Source organism: Petaurus breviceps, unplaced genomic scaffold, assembly GCF_028583685.1.
Source record: "Petaurus breviceps papuanus isolate PSGF00001 unplaced genomic scaffold, PetGlider_PUasm1.0 90897, whole genome shotgun sequence".
Classification (NCBI taxonomy): Eukaryota; Metazoa; Chordata; class Mammalia; order Diprotodontia; family Petauridae; genus Petaurus; species Petaurus breviceps.
Window position 1 is genome coordinate 7802602 of NW_027187374.1, and position 6351 is coordinate 7808952.

The 6351-nt window shown below is 38.0% G+C and overlaps 1 protein-coding gene and 1 pseudogene across 4 annotated transcripts in view; both read right to left on the reverse strand.

The window, feature by feature from the left end:
* CRYZL1 (crystallin zeta like 1) overlaps window positions 1-6351 on the reverse strand; it is a 71176-nt gene that overhangs the window by 44387 nt on the left and 20438 nt on the right. The gene's annotated exons all lie outside the window — the stretch shown is intronic.
* LOC138151338 (large ribosomal subunit protein eL20 pseudogene) lies at window positions 2425-6334 on the reverse strand (annotated as a pseudogene).

Below are 6351 nucleotides of genomic sequence, written 5' to 3' on the forward strand. Positions count from 1 at the left end.
GTCCCCCCCCCCCCCCCCCCCCCCCCCCGTGAAACGCATGCCGCGCTCCGAGCTGCATCCAATCAGAGCTGCAGCAGTGAGCGCGTCATCCTGTTCTTCCCCAGTGATTTGCTTATTGAATAAAGGTACATTTTTTTGTTCACATTTACCTGTTTATTAAAATTGCTGTCAATGTTCATTAAAATAAGCACTCCCCTGAAAATAAGCCCTCTGGTGTTTTTCTGTCCAAAAAACTTAATAAGACAGTGTCTTATTATCGGGGAAACACGGTAGTGAAGGAAACTTGGGATCCTAAGAAGTAGTGGTGATAAAAAAGAGCATTCTGGACATGGGGGACACTAGTGCAAAGGCATGGAAATGCAGATGATCTGGCTGTAATATGAAGAATAGCAAGAAAGACAGTTTGGCCGGAACAGAAAGAATGGGAAAAGCCAAAATAAGACCAAGTTATTAAGGGTTTTAAATGCTAAAAGAGAAGTTTCCATTTTATTCAGGAGGCAACAGGGGAGGCCACTGGAATTTACTGAGAAGGAAGTTAATAGAGATAGCCCTGAGTTTAAAGAAAATCTTCTTGGCAGTTGCATGAAAGATAAAAGGCATTAGGCAGGGAGACCAATTAGAAGGCTACTAAATAATATATAAATAAATAATAATGAAATAATCACATAATTACTGATTTAGAGATATAAGAGATCTATCTAAATTTAGAGATTAAATATTTAGAGATATAAGAGATCTATCTAAAAGGTTCATTTTACAGGAGAAGAAATTGAGGCCCAGGGAGGTTACATGACTTGCCAGAAGTTGTATAAATGAAACTCAGAGGTAGGACTTGGAACTGGGCCCTATGACTCCAGAACCAATGCTTGAGTTGAGTTGGTGTCTTAGTCCCTATGGACTAAAGGTACAAAGTGAGACATGTATTTTCAGACATGGCCAATGTAGTGATTACTTTTTCTTTAGTACATGTGTCTGTTACAAAGGTAGGCTCCTGCATGGAAGGTAGGTGGTGGGTCAACAAAAATTGATATGCAAAAAAGGAGAATAAATAAAAGTTTAAAAAAATTTTTAAATTTTCTTATTTTTTGTTACATTTTTAGTTAAAAAATGTTTGTGTGTATATGTATATATATGTTTATATACACACACATACATACATACACACATATATGTAATATGATGCATACTTCTTTTTATCAATTTTTTCTCTGGAGGCAGATACTATCTTTGTTCATAGGTCCTTTGAAGTTGATTGGAGTATCTAAAATACTCAGAATAACTTAATTGTTCACAGTTATTCTTTGAACAGTACTGCCATTTCTGTATACGTTTTCTTGTTTCTACTCATTTCATGTAAGTCTTTCCATGTTTTTCTAAAATCAACCTGCCTATCATTTCTTATGGTATAGTAGTATTACATCACAATCATAAACCACAACTTGTTCAGACATTCTCCAATTGATGGGCATCTGTAATGCCATGCACAGAAGCTCTCCAGAAGAACTGCTACCGTGAACAGCTTTTTTTTTTTTTGGTTCTGATTACTCAGTATAGTGATCACTCTATTCCATAACAAAAGCAAAACATCCATGGAAAATCAAGGTACAGCATAATTCAAAATACAGCATTCACCATATTTCAACTTATCACAGAAAATCACAATATAATATTCACTACATACTCTCAAAGTAAAATAGTCACTCTTAAAGGTAATTCAATCATCACAAAATAGTCACTCTTAAGTTAATTCAATCAGTCACTTATCAGTAGTATCAAAGTACCCCACTCTTGGGGCAAAATCTTGATTAACTCAATTAGTCACTAATCAGTAGTCTCAAAATCTTCTACTCTTGGGACAAAGTCTTGATTAACTCAGTCACTAATCAGTAACAATAGTCACAGCACTCAAAGCACAATCAGTCACTTATTCAGTAAAGTCTTACTAAGTATCATACACAAAATTCTCCACCCCTTAGGTCACTAGTGAACTATAATTCCATAATTACTCAGTACCCAAGAGGGGTCTTTTCTTCATCTTGACTTGGGGCCTGTTCTCAGATTCCCTGGATCCTCTTCCATGGTCCCAGACTCTACCTACCGTGTTTCCCCGATAATAAGACACTGTCTTATTAAATTTTTTGGACAGAAAAACACCAGAGGGCTTATTTTCAGGGGAGGGCTTATTTTAATGAACATTGACAGCAATTTTAATAAACAGGTAAATGTGAACAAAAAAATGTACCTTTATTCAATAAGCAAATCACTGGGGAAGAACAGGATGACACGCTCACTGCTGCAGCTCAGAGCGCGGCGTGCGTTTCAGGGGGGGGGGACGGTGCATACAGAGGGTACCGTAATGTAGCGTGTAGCACAGGGGATCACTTTCACTACAGTAGCAATCTCAATAGGGCTTATTTTCGGGGGAGGGCTTATTTTAGAGGAATCTTACACAGTAAGGGGAGGGCTTATTTTCGGGATAGGTTTTATTATCAGGGAAACACAGTAGATTCAACAGACTGTCACCTGGATTCAATGGCAGACAGCTCTCAGTTCCCTGACCAGCTCTCTGGGGAGATCTTGCTCCACACTGGAGTTCACAGGGTCTGTTCCATGTCAGCTCCTTCACCACTTCTGCTACAAGGAATTCAAGGCTCAACCAAGCAATAAAGTCTCAGCATTCTGGTCATGCTTCAGTCATCTGGGCTCCTGGGCTCCTGGCCTCTTGGCTCTGGGATCCTGTTTAGAAGAAGCTCCACCAAGACAAGTTTTCAGGACTCAGGTCTCCATTCTTCTGTAGCTGTTCTGCCACCAGATCTCAGTCTCAAGGAAATTCTGACTGTGCCACTGTGGGGCTTTTCTTATATACACACAGTATTACCTATGTCACTTCCTTCAGCCAATTTCCTGTTAGGTCAGTAACAAGGGGATAGGAGTTCATACCTTCTGTTCCCCCAAATCAGAGGCTTGATCAGTTACTAAGTGTTAAGTACCTGCTACTTTTGCCAACACAAAGGGATCTTCAAATTCAAAATTACATTATCATTACAGCATCCCCTCAATTTCCAGTTCTTTGTCATCACAAAGACAGATCCTAAAATACTTTAGAATATATAGTTTTTTCCCCTTTTCCCTGATGACCTTGAGAAACAGACCTAACAGTGGTATTGCTGGTTCAAAGGATAGTCTTATAACTCTTTGGGCATAATTCCAGATTGCTCACTAAAATGGCTGGATCAGTTCGCAGTTTCAGTGCATCACCATCCCAATTTTTCCACATCCCCTCCAACATTTGTTATGTTCTCCTTCTATCATTTCAGCCAATCTGGCAGGTGTGGGATATCACTAAGCGTTTTAATGTGCATTTCTCTAATTAGTAATGATTTAAAGCATATTTTTCATTGAAAAACTGCATCTTCATATCTTTTGACCAATTATCAATAGGGGAATGACCCATAGTCTTATAAATTTGAAAAAGTTCTCTATATATTTGAGATATGAGTCCTTACCTGAGAAACTGTTGATGATATTCCCCCCACACCCAATTTTCTGCTTTCTGATCTTGGCTACATTGATTTTATTTGTACAAACCCTTTTAATTTTAATGTAATAAAAATCACCCATTTTATATCTCACAATGTTCTCTATCTCTTCTGTACTCATAAATTCTTCTCCTATCCATAAGACTGGTTAATATGTTTCATGTTCTTCTAATTTTCTTCTATCTCCCTTTGCATTTAGGTCATGTATCCATTTTGATCTTATCTTGGCAAATGATATAAGATATTGGTCTATACTCATAAAATAGTAGTCTACATCCAGTATCTGTAAGACTGCTTTCCATTTTTTTCTCAACAGTGAATTCTTATCCCCCAAATCTTAAAACTTTACATTTGTCAAACACAACATTATTATAAACATTTACTAATGTGTACTGTATGTTTACTCTGATCCATTGATCCACCTTTCTATTCCTTAGCCAGTACCAGATAGTTTTGATAATTACTTATAGTACAGTGTCAGATCTATTACTGCTAAACCTCCTTTCTATACATTTTCCCCATTAATTCCTTTGATATTCTTTATTTTATTCATATAAAGAGTGTTTTATAATTATGTTCATGTAGACCTTTGGGTTTATTTTTGCAAGTATATGCCCAGGTATTTTATGCTAATTTTATTTATTAATTCAATGTTTTTTTTTCAATTGAGAAATTTATTTAAATCAATTAGGTGCCTCATTGTCTCTAATCTAGAAGAAAGTGTTGGGCCTCTTGGTAGTATAGTGTGGCTTGTGCTAGTGACGCAGAATTCTCTGGGGCAGAGGGATCTCGATTTTGGAGTCATGAAACTGCTTCACTGTGGGCCGGTGGCATTTGCTGGCAGGAATTTCTTCCACTTTCATGATCTGGATGGAGTGGGCCTGGGCACGGTGATGGGCTCCCATATCTCAGTAGCACTGAGTGATGGCACCAGCAGTGGTCAGGTCCCTGTACTCCGTGTACATGTTGTGGGTCCCACTCCTGGAATCATAATGCAGACAGTGCCAAAGTTCTTCACTCTAAGAGGGGACTTTTCAAAGAACTGTCTGCAGTGTACAATTTCTCCAGAAGAATTCTTCATCTTTTTCAGCTGGGAAACAAAGTACCAGAACTGGGACTTTGCTACAACATGATTAGGAACAAAGATCTGCATGTGATAAAGAGGCAGCACCGGGCTCTTGGGAGTGGGCAGGCAGTGCCCAACCACCTTATACTCTCTCAGGGTGCCTAAGGCCTTCATGGTGCTGCCACCTCACACCCCACCAACCCACAAAAAAGCCAATGGTGTTTTCACATTAAATTTTATTAAACTCACCTTTAATTTTTAGGATTTCCAATTTAGTGTTTAATTGAGAATTTTAAATTTGTTCTTGGTCTATTTTTAAAAAAACTGCATAACCAGTTCATCAATCTGTTCTTTATCTTATCGATGTAAGCATTTAGAGATACAAAATTTCCTCTGATTACTGCATTTGCTGTATCCCATGGGCTTTTTGATGTCATCTCATTATTGTTATTCTCTTTAATACCATCGTTTATTGTTTCTTTGAGGGGTGGCTAGGTGGTGCAATGAGTAAAGCCCCGGCACTGGAGTTGGGAGGACCCAAGTTCGGTTCCGGCCTGAGACACTTAACACCCACCCAAAAATACTAGCCATGTAACTTTGGGCAAAGTTACTTAAGCCCAATTGCCCTCCAAAAGGCAAAAATAAAAAAAAATATATTGTTTCTTTGACTTGTTCTTTAACCCACTGATTCTTTAAGATTAAATTATTTAGTACCAATTAATTTTTTTAAAATTTTACTTTTATTTATTTATTTTTAAATGCTTTATTAACTTCTGATTTACATCATTCATTTCTGCCAGATTTTGAGTTACAAATTTTCTCCCCGTTTTTCCCCTACCCATTGCCCCCAAAATAGCAGTCCTACAGGGTATCCCCTCCTCCAATCTGCTCTCTCCCATATTTTCTCCCATACCCCTTTCGACTTTTCCAGTGGATCTCTATGCCTCAGTGCCTGTATATCTTACTTCCCAGTGACATGTAAGATGGTATAAATAATAGTATATATATATACACACATATACACACATATATACATATATATATTTGAATATTTGATTTTAAAACTTTCAATTCCAGATTCATTCCCTTCCTTCCTTGTCACCCACCCTTACTGGGAAGATAAGCACTTCAGTATATGTTGTACATGTGTGGCTAATGCAAAACAATAACATAGTAGATATATTGTAAAAGACTGACTATATTTCTCTCCCTCCTATCCCACCTCCCACTTGTTCTATTCTGTACTTTGATCCCGTCCCTTTTCAAAAGTGGGTGCTTCCAACTTCCCTCCCCCCCAGCCTGTCCTCCCTTCCATCATCCCCACTCTCATCCCCTTTTCCCCCTACTCTCCTGGAGGGTGAGATACCCTATTTAGTGTGTATTTCATTCCCTCCTCAAGTCAAATTCAATGGGAATAAGGTTAACCCATTCCCTTTTGCCTTCCTATTCTTCCCCTCCATTGTAACCATTTTCCCTTGCCTCTTCTGTATGAGATAGTTTATCCCAATCTGTCTCTCCCTATCTCCTCTCATTATATTCCTCTCTCACTTCTTAATTTCACCTTTTAAGTATCTTCCCTTCCGGTTAAATTGGTCCTGTGCCCTCTATCTACGTATACCTATAAACATATATACACATTCACATATGTATTCATATGCCCATATACCCTCATATATAGACATCTATCTATCTATCTATCTATCTATCTATCTATCTATCTATCTATCTATCTATCTATCTATCTAT